Below are 16,154 nucleotides of genomic sequence, written 5' to 3' on the forward strand. Positions count from 1 at the left end.
AGTACTATTTTTACTGTAGTCCATTAAGTGGTAAAACTTCCATTATGCCTATCACTTATGTTGTATCATACATTACGGCATATATTACATTTTCAAAAGACGTATTAGTCTTAAAGTTCTCTTTAGAAATAGTTTAGGGGGTCAAGTGTATGGTGATGCACAATAACTAGATTTCTGGTGATGATCACTTTATAACAAACACAGATGTCAAATCATAATGTTGTTTATCAGAAACTTATGTAATGTGATCAATTCAATTTTAAATTTATTCAATATCACTTTTACTTCAACTAAATACATAGGGTTTAAATATACTATCAGTACAATGTGTTTGTAATGAATAAACACGAATCAGTCATTAGACTGTGAATGGAAGATCTGGTTAGTGTGTATACAATTGGGCAGAATGAATTCAGAGCAAGGGAAGACACTTTACACAGAAGAGATTTTAACTTTTCGCTGTATGATCATAGTGCTGTGACCTGTTATACTAACTTGCTTCAAGCTAGAAGAACAAACATCATTTTTCCTAGGAAGGCAATTAGATGTTCATAAGAAAGACAGCATGCAAGTTCCTCTCTGCTACTTCCATTAAAGGGAATATTGCCCTGCCCAAGATTCTGATATGTCTTTTTAAACATTCAAAACCTATCTCCTGTACACTACTATTAGCAACATAAATGATCGAATTCTTTATTTTTAGAAAATAATCATATGTGAGAATCAAAGAAAAAATATGTGCAGTATATTCCAGTTTCCTCAATGACAGCTGTCATGAACAAACCTCACTACTCTTACTGTTCATTTAATGGCCATTTTCTGCAAGTTTTCTTACTTGTTTCTCTTTGGATTTGTTTCATTACACGTAAGCTCTTTTTAGATAGATTAGATTTAAAAAGATACTATGAACTGAACAAAAAAGACAAAAATGTAGATTCTCTTCCTCACCCACATGGAAGGAAGCCAGATATAAACTCTTTCTTATATTATATATGCCCTATGTTTATCATTCAGTTTGATATAATTATTTTGATTTAAATCCGAAACTAAACTCTGACCTTTTAAAAGCCTGACAATATAAAAAAAGAAGAGGACAGTCATCCTAATTCTACCATTCCAAAATAATCATAATTAATATTTGATTCTTTTGTTATTTTTCATCAAATGAACTGTACAATGTGTCATATTCACTTAACCTTATACAACTGGCATTATCCCATCTCCTAAAAGTTCGGTGAAATGTACTATCTATGTTATGTCTATAACAAACTTTACTCATTCTTCTATTGTTAGAGTGGAATTCAAAGTTTTGTTTTCATTTTTCCTAATGTAAAACTATTTGTAACGAACATCTCTATACCTAAAGTTGTATATCCATATATTCTTCACTCACTTATAATAAGCTCCCTGAAGCAAAACTGCAGGGCCCTACACCACGCTCACTTCCAGGGCTTTTGATACTTCTACTTTCTGTGCGGTCAACTGCTAGAACGCACATTGGCTGTGACTGTATTTCCTTCTAGCTTGTTTATATAATTTCTATTATACCTAAATCTTGAACAAATATAAATTGTGTTGCTTTTCCTATTATTATTTTGCAGGAGATGACACTCTTAACCTTGTACTTTCTTAAATTATCATAAAATACGAGTCATTTTTCAAATATGCTCCTTAGGTAAGATATTACTGTGTCGTTGTCATAAGATACTGGGATTCTGAACAGTCTATGTGTATCTTTGCTCATACCTAGCATCCAAAAAACTCTTGTAGAAATAATCCTCTAAAATTTATTAGAGGAAGCAAAGTTCATTTCTGGAAAATCTGGACAATCTGTTCAAGCATGCTGACGCCTAATATAGAAAACATATATTGGAATACACTTTTAATAAATTTGTATGGGCAAAATTTGCGCAGTTCACTTCAGATCCATTTCAGAAAGCACAAACAAATTTTTGTGTGTGCAGTTCCTGATAATTTCACCATAGACACCATCTCAGAATTTAGGATACATGCTAATTTTTACTGTAGTTATAATGAATTCACGGTATTGCTACTAGAATTGACATAGGACACTTTAATAATGCCATTTGTAGCAAAACGGATGGACCTAGATACTGCCATCCTACGTGAAGTAAGCCAGAGAAAACAATGATATCACTCATATGTGGAATCAAAAAAAAAAAGACACGATGAACTCATCTACAAAACAGAAACAGACTCAGAGACATAGTAAACAATCTTATGGCTACTGGGGGAAAGGAGGTGGGAAGAGATAAATTTGGGAGTTTGACATTTATAACTGTTAGCCACTATATATAAAAGTATATTAAAAAACCCCGAATTTCTTCCGTATAGCACAGGGAACTATATTCAGTACCTTGTTATAACCTTTAATGAAAAAGACTATGAACACAAATAAATATATGTATATATACCCATGACTGGGACATTGTACTGTACACCAGAAATTGACACATTATACTTAACTATACGTCAATTAAAAAAAAAAATTGTTGAGACGACGCCAACATGGCATAGTAGTAGGACGCTCATAACTCACCCTCTCCCACAGATACACCAAGACTCAAATACATGGACCCACTCAGCCAACCAGAGCACCTGTGGAACTCCGACAGAACATTGTCCTCTTCAAAAGACAAGGACGCCAAAAATCTGATAGGAGAAAGGAAAAAAAGAAAGATGAAAAGGCAAAACAGTGACGCACTGGTCCCACGGGGAGGGAGCGGCAAATGAGGACCCGCGCTCGTTCACTGGGTCTCCCCCTTCCAACGGAGAGGCCCGCGGGATGCAGGGGGAGCCTCCAAGGCTTGGATCTGTATGGAGCAGCCCTTGACCGACAGAACTAAGTTAAACGGGCACAGAGGGTCCCTGCAACAACCAGCTCGAAACCTGAGCCGGGAGCTGGGGGCTGGGACAGGCTGCCGGAGCCCAGCAGAGGATGGGGACGCCTGCACTGAGGCAGCCCCGGGGGACTGCAGGGTGCTGCACAACGTGGATGAGTGGGTGCACAGGGCAGAACCACCTGGGCCCTCCATAGAACAGCACCGCTGCTGTGCCCTGGGGGTAACGGTGCATACCTCCATCTCTGAAAACCCAGGGAAGGTTTTCATCGTGGAGAGGTGGGGCTCAGGCGCGGCTGCCACATCCTCTGGCGCTTGGCACCCAGGTGGGGATTGGGGCGAAATCTGCATCTGTACCTGGGGGCCTGGCAGCCTCAAAGGCCAGACAGTGACTTGTTTGCAGCTCGGGTCAATAGGATCCTTCCGCCCTGGTGTCTCGCAAAGTTTGCGCCGCCAGGACCAAAAAGGAGCTCAGTTTGGACACGGAGCAGGGGCAGGGCTGTTCCGCGGTCTCCCTCGGGCCCGCCTGAGGAGCGCCAACCCAGGCCGGAGCAACTGGCGCCAGGAGATGGCGGGTGTCCCCACATCTTTCCAGCAGGAACGCTTTGCTGGGAGGGGGCACGATCTGCTTGTGGACAGGCACTGGGAGCAGCACAGACGAGGGCGCCAACAGAGAGCCTCTGGAAACAGCAAGCTGAGTTCACGAAACAGGGCGAAGACAGAAAGACTTCTCGTTAAGACCACACAGTCTCCCAGGAGAACACCCTCTCCTCTTTTTTTTTTTTAATCTGTTTTTACCTGTTGTATTTTCTATTACCTTTTTAATTTTTACTTTTCAAATTATATATCCTCCCAGTTTTAATCCCTTAAAAATTTTTTCTTTTACAGTAATATTATTATTATTTTAAAAAATCCAGGTCATGTCATTTTTATCTCTCTTGATTTTGATCTCCTGTTATTGATTATACACAGGTTTCAAATATATTTTTTTCCTCTTTTCTCCTTTTTTAAAGGTTTTTAAGAGACGTCTCAACCCAACTGCTATTCTGCTTCAACCTGCTCTTCAATTATTCATTATACACTGTTTTCAAACCTTTCTTTCTCCCTTCTTCTAAAATTCTCTTTCTCTCTCTCTCCTTTTTTTATTTTTCAAGTTTTATTCCTACATAGGCATTAGACACATAAATAAATAAACTCCTTTAAGGACCACAATAGATAACTGATACTCTATAAGCCAAAGTGCCAGAGAGATATGAGCAAGATGAAGAAGCAGAGAAACCATTCCCAATTAAAAGAAGAGAAATCCTCTGAAAGAATGATCAATGAAATAGACATCGATAGCCTACTAGATCAAGATTTCAAAAAAGGAGTGATCAAAGTATTGAAGGAACTAGAGATAGGGTTTAGAGATATAAAATATGTCAAAAATGAAATCGAAGCTATAAAGAAGAGCCAAGTAGAATTGGTAAACTCATTGGCTGAGATGAGAACGGATCTAAAGGCTGTGCAAAGCAGACTAGATAATGCAAAGGAACGAATCAGTGACCTAGAAGACAGGACAATAGAAAGAACCCAATCATAACAGCTACAAGATAAACGAATAAAACCAAATGAAAATAGCATAAGGGACCTATGGGATAATAAAAAGTCTGCCAATCTTCGCATAATAGGGGTCCCAGAAGGGGAAGAAAGATCAAAGGGGATTGAAAAGGTTTTTTGAAGAAATCATGACTGACAACTTCCCAAACTTAAAGAAGGAATCAGATATCCAAGTACAGAAAGCTAAGAGGGTCCCAAACAGGAAGAACCCAAAAAGACCAACACCAAGACATACCATAATCAAGATTGTCAGAGTCAAGGATAAAGAAATGATCCTAAAGGTAGCAAGAGAAAAGCAAAGAGTGAGTTACAAAGGAATCCCCATAAGGCTCTCAGCTGATTTCTCTACACAAACACTACAGCCCAGAAGGCAGTGGCAAGATATATTCAAACTCCTGAATGAAAAAAAGATGCAGCCTAGGATACTTTATCAAGCAAGGTGATCCTTTAGCATAGAAGGAGAAATAAAGAATTTCACAGACAACAAAAAGCTGCAAGAGTTTAGCAACACTAAACCCAGGCTAAAAGAAATATTGAAAGGTCTACTCTAAATAGAAAAGCAGCAGGCTACAGAAATGAGAAACTCACAACTGGAAAGGTGATAACTCATGAATTACAAATAAAATAAGCACGAAATTATAAAAGAACACATACAAATCAACGAGACTGGCAGAGGGAGACAGGAAAATATAGAATTTTTTTTCTTTCTTTTTAAACTTTTTTGTTCTCAGTAGGATGGGTTTGAGATCATGTTACTATCAATTTAATAAAAACATCTATAGTAATGGGCTAATAGACTTACAAAAAAGGGTAACCACAAGCCAAAAACTTACAACAGAGTCACAAAAACTACATAAAATCCATGATAATACAAAGGAAAATTACCAAACTACAAAAGGAAGAAGAAAGGAACACACAGGAAATACCAAATCAACTGCAAAGATAAGTTCAAAATGGCAATAAACACACATCTATCATTAATTACTATAAATGTTACTGGACTAAATGCTCCAGCCAAAAGACATAGAGTGGCAGACTGGATAATAAAGCAAGAACCTTCAATATGCTGCATACAAGAGACCCACTTTAGGGAGAAGGACACATATAGATTGAGAGTGAAAGGGTGGAAAAGGATATTCCATGCAAATGTAAAAGCCAAAAAAGCAGGTGTTGCAGTACTGATTTCAGACAAAATAGACTTTAAAACAAAGGCCATAAAGAAAGATAAAGAAGGACATTTTATAATGATTAAAGGAGTGATACAAGATGAAGATATTACACTCGTTAACATATATGCACCCAATATAGGAGCACCTAAGTACAGAAAACAATTACTAACAGACATAAAAGGGGACATTGATGAGAATACAATCATAGTTGGAGATTTTAACACTGCATTAACATCACTAGACAGATCTTTCAGACAGAAAATAAATAAGGCAACAGAGAAATTAATTAATACAATAGAAAAACTAGATTTGGTGGATATTTTCAGAGCATTACACCCCCCAAAAATAGGATATACATTCCTTTCAAGTACACATGGAACATTTTCCAAGATTGATCATGTACTTGGGCACAAACAAAACCTCAACAATTTTAAGACGATAGAAACTATCTCAAGCATCTTCATTGACCACAATGCCATGAAACTAGAAATCAACAGAGAAACAAAGGAGAAAAAAAGGAAAGCATTTGAGATTAAACAATACGCTATTAAAAAAACCCAATGGGTCAATGAGGAAATCAAAGCTGAAATTAAAAAATACCTTGAGACAAATAAAAATGAAAGCACAACCACACAAAATTTACGCGACACAGCAAAGGCAGTGCTTAGAGGGAAGTTTACAGCGATACTGGCCTTCCTCAAAAAAGAAGAACAATCTCAAATACATAATTTAACCCACCAGCTGAATGAACTAGAAGCAGAACAAAAATCCCCAAAAGGCAGAAGAAGGAAGGAAATTATAAACATTAGGGAGGAAATAAACTACAGATTAAAAAAAAAACCATAGAAAAATCAACCAAATCAAAACCTGGTTTTTTGAAAAAGTAAATAAAATTGACAAACCTCTGGCCACACTCACAAAGAAGAAAAAAGAGTACAAATTAGCAATATAAGAAAGGAAAATGTAGACATTACAACAAATAAAATAGAAATACAGAATATCATACGAGAATACTATGAAAAACTGTATGGAACCCAACTAGATAACCTAGAGGAGATGGACAACTTTCTGGAAACATACTGTCCACCAAGACTGAATCAAGAAGAAACTGACCACTAAAACAAACAGATCACTAGAAATGAAATCTAATTAACAACATAAGACCTCCCTATACATAAAAGTCCAGGACTGGACGGCTTCACCAGGGAATTCTACCAAACATACAAAGAAGAACTCATACCAGTCCTTCTCAAACTCTTTCAGAAGACTGAAAAGGAGGGAATACTCCCAAACTCATTCTATGAAGCCACCATCACCCTGATACCAAAACCAGGCAAAGACACTACCAAAACAGAGAACTATAGGCCAATATCACTGATGAACATAGATGCCAAAATCCTCACCAAAATATTAGCAAATAGAATCTAACAACACATAAAAAAGATTATACATCATGACCAAGTGGGGTTCATCCCAGGGACACAAGGGTGGTTCAACATATGCAAATCAATCAATGTAATACATCAAATCAACAAGAGAAAGGACAAAAACCACATGATCATCTCAATAGATGCAGAAAATGCATTTGATAACATTCACCACCCATTTGTGATACAAACTCTCACCAAAGTGGGTATAGAGGGAACATATCTCAACATAATAAAAGCTATATATGACAGACCTACAGCCAGCATAGTACTCAAGGGTGAAAAACTCAAAAGCTTCCCACTAAAATTTAGGACAAGGATGCCCACTATCATCACTCCTATTCAACATAGTCTTGGAAGTCCCAGCCACAGCAATCAGGCAAGAGAGAGAAATAAAAGGGATCCAAATTGGAAAAAAAGAGGTAAGTGTCACTATATGCCGACGACCTGTTACTATATACAGAAAACCCTAAAAGGTCCGCACAAAAACTACTAGAGTTGATCGAAGAATTCAGCAAGGTAGCAGGTTACAAGATTAACATTCAAAAATCACTTGTATTTCTTCACACTAACGATGAATCAACAGAAAAAGAAAGTAAAGAAACAATCCCCTTTAAAATAGCACCCCAAGTAACAAAATACCTAGGAATAAATCTAATCAAGGAGGTGAAAGAACTACACACAGAAAACTATAAACCATTGATGAAGGAAATTAAAGAAGACTTTAAAAAATGGAAAGATATCTCATGCTCTTGGATTGGAAGAATCAATACTGTTAAAATGGTCACGCTGCCCAAGGCAATCTACAGAGTTAATGCAATCCCTATTAAATTACCCAGGACATATTTCACAGAACTAGAACAAATCATAATCAAATTTATATGGAACTATCGAAGACCTACAATTGCCAAAGCATTACTGAAGAGAAAGAAAGAGGCTGGAGGAATAACTCTCCCAGACTTCAGACATTACTATAGAGCTACAGTCATCAAGACAGCATGGTATTGGTACAAAAACAGACATATAGACCAATGGAACAGAATAGAGAGCCCAGAAATGAACCCACAAACTTTCGGTCAACTCATCTTCAACAAAGGAGGCAAGAATATACAGTGGAATAAAGACAGTCTCTTCAGCAAATGGTGTTTGGAAAACTGGACAGCAGCATGTACAGCAATGAAGCCAGAACACTCCCTTACACCATACACAAAAATCAACTCAAAATGGATCAAAGACTTAAACATAAGACAAGATACAATAAACCTCTTAGAGGAAAACATAGGCAAAACATTATCTGACATACAATTCAAAAAATGTTCTCCTAAAACAGTCAACTCAAGCAATAGAAATAAAAGCAAGAATAAACAAATGGGACCTAATAAAACTTACAAGCTTCTGCACAGCAAAGGAAACCATAAGTAAAACAAAAAGACAACCTACGGAATGGGAGACAATTTTCACAAATGAAACCAACAAAGGTTTGATCTCCAGAATATATAAGCAGCTCATAGGACTTAATAAGAAACAACCAAACAACCCAATCTAAAAATGGGCAAAAGACCTAAACAAGCAATTCTCCAAGGAAGACATACAAATGATCAACAGGCACATGAAAAAAATGCTCAGTATCACTACTTATCAGAGAAATGCAAATCAAAACTACAATGAGGTATCACCTCACACAGTCAGAATGGCTATCATTCAAAAGTCCACAAATTAATAAATGCTAAAGACGGGTACAGAAATGAGAACCCTCCTACACTGCTGGTGGGGCTGTAGTTTGGTGCAGCCATCATGGAAAACAGTATGGAGATTCCTCAAAAGGCTAAACATACACTTACCATATGGTTCAGCAATCCCTCTCCTGGGCATATATCCAAAGGGAACCTTAACTCAAAACTATACATGCACCCCAATGTTCATAGCAGCACTATTTACAACAGCCAGGACATGGAAGCAATCTAAAGGTCCACTGACAGATGACTGGACACAGAGGTTGTGGTATCTCTATACAATGGAATACTACTCAGCCATAAAACAAAAATAAAATAATGCCATTTGCAGCAACATGGATGGACCTGGAGACTGTCAATTTAAGTGAAGTCAGTCAGAAAGAGAAAGAAATACCATATAATATCATTTACATGTGGAATCTGAAAAGAAAAAGACAAACAAACTTATTTACAAAACAGAAACACACCCAAATTTATGGTTACCGGGGGGAAGGGAGGGAAAGGGATAAATTTGAGAGTTTGAGATTTACAAATCTTAGCCACTATATATAAAAACAGATTTTAAAACAGTTTCTGCTGTATAGGACAGAGAACTATATTCAATATCTTGTCATAACCTTAAGTGAAAAAGATTATGAAAATGAATACATGTATGTTCCTATATGACTGCTGTACACCAGAAATTGATACATTATAAATTGATGATACTTCAATAAAAACATATTTTTTAAAAAAGATTTCCATTGTACTCCCAGTTTACAGACAAATTTTTGGCTGACAAATACACCTAAAATGGTTTGGTAGTATAGATGCAACCTAATATTCTCAATCTAGGCTGAATCGCCTTAAATTGGCACACAGACTCATGACTGCCTACTTCCTTTTTTCTACTTTTTAAAGAGTTTCACATTTCTTATTTTATTGAAAATATACACATAATGAGTATCTACTGCAAACGAACAAGAATTACACTATATAATGTATAAAGTTCCCCTTTTCCCACCCAACACTCAGCCTCCAGCTCACAGGATATTTTATGATATATGCTATTTTTAATTTGTTTATATCATATACAAATTTACTGAAATTCAAACTACTAATTAATCCCCACTTTCATTAACAGCATCATAAAATTTCATAGGGTTCAAATATACTACTTTTCTAAAAACAAGTATTCTATTCTGAATCATTATGTTGGTCAGAACTCTCTTAATACAGGACAGAAATCCATGTGCAATGGCTTAATCAATAATAAGCAATGTATTGGACATATACTGCGGTAGCACAGAGAACTGAAAGACAAGATAAACATCCAAACTTCAGGAAAGACAGCTCCAAAGTCAGATCAGCTCAAACCACACAACAAATGCCTGTAAGACTTTGTCTCACTGGTTTCTGTTTCTCTCTGTGAGTCATCTTTACTATCTTTAACCATACATGGGCTTCTCCACTAGACGGGGGGGACAGCAGCCATCTGCAGCTCTATACTCGACCTCCCACATCTGAAGCTAGAGAAAAGGCATTATCTCTACTGTTTACAAAAAATCCTCTCAGAAAATTCTGCCTTTCAAAGGGGCCAATTTGCGGCACTTGCCAACACTTCAATCAATATGGCTGAGGGAACAGAATATTTTTGACTCAGCTGGGATCCCTGCTCTGTCCTCAATGCCTTGCAATGAACAATCCTCAAAAAACATTTATTGAATTAATATCCCAAAGACAACTCTGTTAAAATACGAACATTGAAAAAAGCCAAGCACTTAACAAAGATCCTGTGTCTGTAGTTATTAATGTAATTTTATCATCTACTATACGTATATCTTCTCTACAGTCACAAAATATTAACATGTGATTCTACAAGATTCATGCATAACCATCATATCCCCATTTAATCACTCTGTCATTTGAGATTAATTAAAAGACCAATGACAGTTTCTTCAATTTACTCAGTGTATGACAAAGTCAGCTATTCAATTGGTTTAAAGCATTTAATACACTGCTTTTTTAAATTAACGGCTTAAAATCTTTAACCCATCCATCCATTCTTCCTTCCTTCCTTCCTCCCAGAAATACTCACCGAACATAGACTAAGTGTGAGGCCCTGGTCCAGGTACTAGAAATATAGCTATTAATAATACAAATTCCTGTTCGATTGAGCTTATATTCTAATCAGGAAAGTCAATAAATACAGAAAACATACAAATCAGTATCAGGTACTGAAAAAAGCTATTCAGACAAAACACAGGGATGACAATAAGGCAAGAGAGTGATGGCGCACCAGGAGCTGATATTTTACACTTGGTTCCCAGGGCAGCTAGTCCTATTTGACTGTTGTTTGAGCAAGACCTGAATCAGGGAGGGGGACATGCAAATAACTCTGGCAGAGAGAATTACCATGTATATAAAGACCCTAAGTAAAGAATCCAGTACTCAGAAAACTGCAAGACATCTATGGAGGCTTGAGGAGGCCTGAGAGCGGTAGGAGATGGGGCTACATTGTGTAAACGTTGACAGGGTATGTATGAAGTAACAAAATCTGATTTTTGTTTTAAATCATCTTTATGACTACTAGATGTCTATGGTTTGGGGAGAGCAGGTCTGTGAAGTGGAGGGACTCCAATAATTCTTATTATTAATATATTAATTTTGTCCATCCTCTATTGTGCTAGCAACTTTCATTTGGTGACTTCAAATAAAATAAACACTCTGCAAGACATTAAAATTTCATGGCATCAAACCCATTTTGCTTTAGATGGGGTAACCACTAAGCATTAGGAATAAAAATTACAAAGACACTTAAGCACCTTCCAATTTGATAGGGGACACACAAAGTGATTAATACATTGGGATGTTATGATATGACAGAAGGAACATAGGGACTAACAAAGCGTACTGAAAGATAACTTTTAAGTTAAAGATTGGCAGAGAGCAGAGCATGTGCAAAGACTGGAAGCAAGGGAGGGAGTGTGTGGTATATTCAGGATATGTTGAGGGAAGTTAGTGTGGCTGAGACAGGGCAAAGAGACTGGTTTTGGTTTTGGTTTATCTGTTTGCTTTTTGGGATTTGGAGTTTAGGAGATAGAATTGGGGAGGATGGGGGAGATAAGGAAGAAAGATCAGTGAGAGAGACATGAAAAAAGAACTACTGATAATTGATAAATTTCAACATTTGGGTATTGCCATCTGACAGTTACTATGAAAAAGACTTATCAACAGCAAAAGATGAAAAACATACTGAGGCCTTAAAAACCTACCATCTCTTTCAGAGCCTACCACCGAAGTTTATTCAGCCCAGCCTGAAGAAGCAGGGTGAACACAGAAGAGAAATCATGGGTCAAATCAATAATATCTGAAAATATAAAGCCTTAAAGAATATCTCAACAATTCATTGATACTGCTCATTTTTATCTTATGCAACTTGTAGGACCAGTACAGCAATAACTTCAGATTCCTTGAAATAAACATCAGATTCTAACTACTACAAACCGAAACACTTTTAAGAAAACACTGTGTTTAATTTATGAAACATTTTAAAAGCTACATCTGTTCTCCTAAGACACATCACTGCTTTGACGTCAGTGGTCTAACCACGTATACTATTTTTCTCTGGAACGTTTTTTTTACAAAGAATGTTTGACTGACAGTATGTTTTATGATCTTCAAGTTCCTACTCATTCTCAGGAAATTCTTCTATAATTTTTAGTAATACATATATATTATTTACATGGGAAAAAGATGAATGATTCTAAAGACTAAGTAGCCATTATCAATGAATTATTTTTGGTTTATACATCCCCTGACACTGCTGTATGAAAATAACATATGAAACTCCTGTATACCTTTAAAATAAAGTTGTAAAAATTTCAACTGGTTTGGTATTTAGAGAGTATTCACAAAACAAAATAACAATCAAACAATATGTAACGTATATTCAAAAAAACCAAAAACACTACTTCATAAAGATACATGCACCCCAACGTTCATAGCAGCATTATTTACAATTGCCAAGGTGTGCAAGCAACCTAAGCGTTCACCAATAGACAAATGGATACAGAAGATGTGGTATACATACAATGGAATATTACTGAACCATAAAAATGATATTTTACCATTTGCAGCAATATGGTTGGACTTGGAGGGCATTATGCTAAGTAAAATAAGTCAGACAGACACTATATGATGCCCCTTATATGTGAAATTAAAAAACCACCTGAACTAGTGAATAAAACAAAAACAGAAGCAGACTCACAGAGAACTAGTAGTTACCAGTGGCACACGGGAAGCGGGAGGGGCACTATTAGGATAGGGGAAAAAAGGTTATTGTGGGGTTAAACGAAATCATGTCTGTGAAACTTCTGAAAATTGTAAAGCACTACAGAACTTAAAGCATCTCTGAGTCAATGAAAAGCAACATTTTCATATCTTGCAAGATAAAGCAGAACAACAAAATACTGACTTTCTCCAGAAGGATTAAGGTGTATACTGATTATAAAAAAGGGGTATTCTGTTTTTCTTCTGAGCAATTCAAAGGTCATTTCACTTCACTGCGAATCTGTTCTCTCGACCGGTCACACAAAATCGTGGCAGACATTCGTGACTCTCTTATTTCTCTCAAACCCATTGGTGGTTTTATTTTCAAATATATTGAGATATGACTACTTCTCACTACCTCCACAGCTACTACCTTCATCCAAGCCACCATCATCTCTGGCCTGAATTGCTTTAAGATTATTGCAACTGTCTCTGCCACATTTGCCCCGACACTCTGCTTACAGCACAGCAGCCGGAGTGATACCACCACATACTTTGACTTTACATTTGAACCTCCCATGGGCTTCCCATTTCACAGAGTAAAACTCCAAATTCCTACAACCTTCAAGTTCCTACGAGTTCTCATCCAACCTGTTCTCTTTCCAACCTCTGTTCCTACAGCTCTTCACCGCTCGCCACCCCCACCCCAACCCCGCCGCATTTTCCACTTCAGCAAAAGTTGCCTCTTTGCCGCTTCTGAGCAAAGTAGATGGCCACACTCTTGCCTGGAGGCTTCAGTGTTTACTCTTACTTGAGTATAGGGCACTCTTTTCCGAACTTTCATACTGTTTACTCCCTCTTAAAATACTTCTGCAACTCTTACCTCCTGGCGTCCCAGTCAGGCCTTCCGCGATGGCTGGAGCTCCCGCAGAAAGACAGTTAGGACTCCAACCTCGCGAGACCTTCCGGGACTATTTGCAACTACTGGGAAGGCTTCCGGAAACCACAAGGCGAGGGTGAGGCGCTCGCGCTTAGCAACAGGTGAACGCCATTACCGTCCCTAGAGTGAAGTAAAGCACCTGGGAGACAAACTGGTATTTGAGAGTAATAAGAGCTGTAATATTGCGTGGAAAGTTACCCGACAGAGCTTGTATCTGTAGATCAACAGAGGTACTAACAAACTATACTTCATCAGATTCAGAGTAAGGGAAATAAATACCCTGATTTCTCTTCCTTTTTTCATCCTATGATTGACTGATGAGACCTCACGTTGGTTTTATTTGAATAGAGGATACAGACTGAGGAAGTCTGACAGATGCACTCCACAAAGGAAAGCCTCTGCGAGCCCAGGTTGGAGCAAAAAGTCAGAGAACACATATACAGAGTTGGGGCAAAAAGTCAGAGAATAGATCTCATGGGTAAAATGGCAAATACTCACAAGTGTTTATTCCGTCCCAACTCCCAGTATCCACTCTTTTTTTTAAATAACAGCTGTGCCGACATAGTATTTCACATGCCACGAAATTGACCATTTTATAAAGGTCAGTTTCCATCAACAAGATAGGCAGTAGTAACTAGCTTACACCTGGAAAAAATCAGCCATCTATGTTCCCTCCCTTACCCCACGGCTATGTATCCTAGTTACACTCCAGAGGAACCACAATCACCTTGGTCCATTACAGGGACATCATCCCAGACTATTACAGTATATCTGACATGCCTGCCTATTTCTCTACGTCACAGCCAGCAAACAAAACCCCTCTGCTTTTCCAGGTGCCAGTCGACTACTTCTACTCCTCTTTGTTGATGGGAATTGGAAAAAAAAAATGATGTCATTCAATGGCGGTGTATCAGGTACAAAGACCTGATTTGCTGCGATGCAAACAAGAAGAACAGGTGGGATTAGTTCCAACTACTGACCATCCTTAAGAAAATACAGTCATTATTCAAGAAACATTTGGTTTTGTAATAGCTACAGAGACAACCGAATCAGGGATGTGAAGAATTATAAACTGCATTTGACGAGACACTAATGATAGTGCTAATCTCTGTAATTCTTCTATAGATACAGTGTTGCCTTGCATGTATTATTTTGTATGGAGAGCAACATTTATAGAGATTTCCACTAGAATTTTTCCATCATGATAGCCTTACTCCACGGTCAGGTAATGAACATGAGGAGTCTTGCCAGTTGCTAAGTAGTATATACATTCATACCAAGCATAACTGGACTGTGTACATAACCACACTATGGGTCATTGGTTCCACTGTGAGACAGATTCAGATCACGGCTCCATATATTATTGTACGTTGATAAACCTCCACTCTACGCTGGGGACATTAGTGACATTTTGGGGTTCCAGAGATTAGCCTCAGTAAAGAGCTTCTGTGTAGGTCTAATGACCTTCTGGAAAGTCTGTGTATTTTTATCTCTGGTACAGAGTTCTACCAACTCCTCCCTCCATTTGGAGAAGACTGAGAAAAAGATTCATGGCATAGTACAACAGCTCTCTTTCAAATACTTACGGCCAATTGTCTTTAACAGTTCTGGCCTGTTTCTGTACCTACGATGAGGAGTTTCTTATTAAAATTAAACTTGAAAATCTCAATTCAAATCCACTGCCTCCCATCATTATCTGCAGCCTACAGAAGACGGTCATCCCAGAGCTTTCACCACACCTTCTGGCCTTTCCAGGAAGGTACGAGATGGCTGACAAACTTGCACAAAGCAGATCCACTCTGACATTCCTTAGGCGTTCACACTCTTTCCTTCGGCATGCTGGAAGTGTTGTCATTGCAACTTTAAAGACAGTACTTCCCCACTGAGTTCAGTTTTCATTCGGTTAATGAACCAACCCACTGTTAACACTGCTCCCAAGTGTTTGAGCTAACATGCTCAATTCATTCCAGGTGATTTTTCCTAGGTTTACCTAAAATCAATCTCATATTTTCCCCTCTCTTTCTTTATACTCTTGTAAATAATTTCGACCTATATTCCTAAACTCCTAACCATGCAGATAGGCAAGGTCTTTTGTTGAGCTGCCTCATCCTTGGAGCATATTTTTCACTTTTCTATCTGGGCTATGCTGAGATACAAATCTTGTTGTTATGAGC

At 37.7% G+C, this 16,154-nt stretch overlaps 1 long non-coding RNA gene across 2 annotated transcripts in view; it reads right to left on the reverse strand.

Annotated features, from left to right (window-relative positions):
- LOC140697443 (uncharacterized) overlaps positions 1 to 14,007 on the reverse strand; it is a 96,310-nt gene extending 82,303 nt beyond the window's left edge. For both annotated transcript variants that reach the window (XR_012074544.1, XR_012074543.1), the window contains exons 1-2: positions 13,924 to 14,007; positions 2,561 to 2,673 (exon numbers count right to left, since the gene is read on the reverse strand). This is a non-coding gene — a long non-coding RNA (uncharacterized lncRNA). The remainder of the gene's footprint in view (positions 1 to 2,560; positions 2,674 to 13,923) is intronic.
- Between the last annotated feature and the right edge of the window lie 2,147 nt (positions 14,008 to 16,154).

The sequence above is a fragment of the Vicugna pacos genome, chromosome 7 (assembly GCF_048564905.1).
Source record: "Vicugna pacos chromosome 7, VicPac4, whole genome shotgun sequence".
Taxonomy (NCBI): Eukaryota; Metazoa; Chordata; class Mammalia; order Artiodactyla; family Camelidae; genus Vicugna; species Vicugna pacos.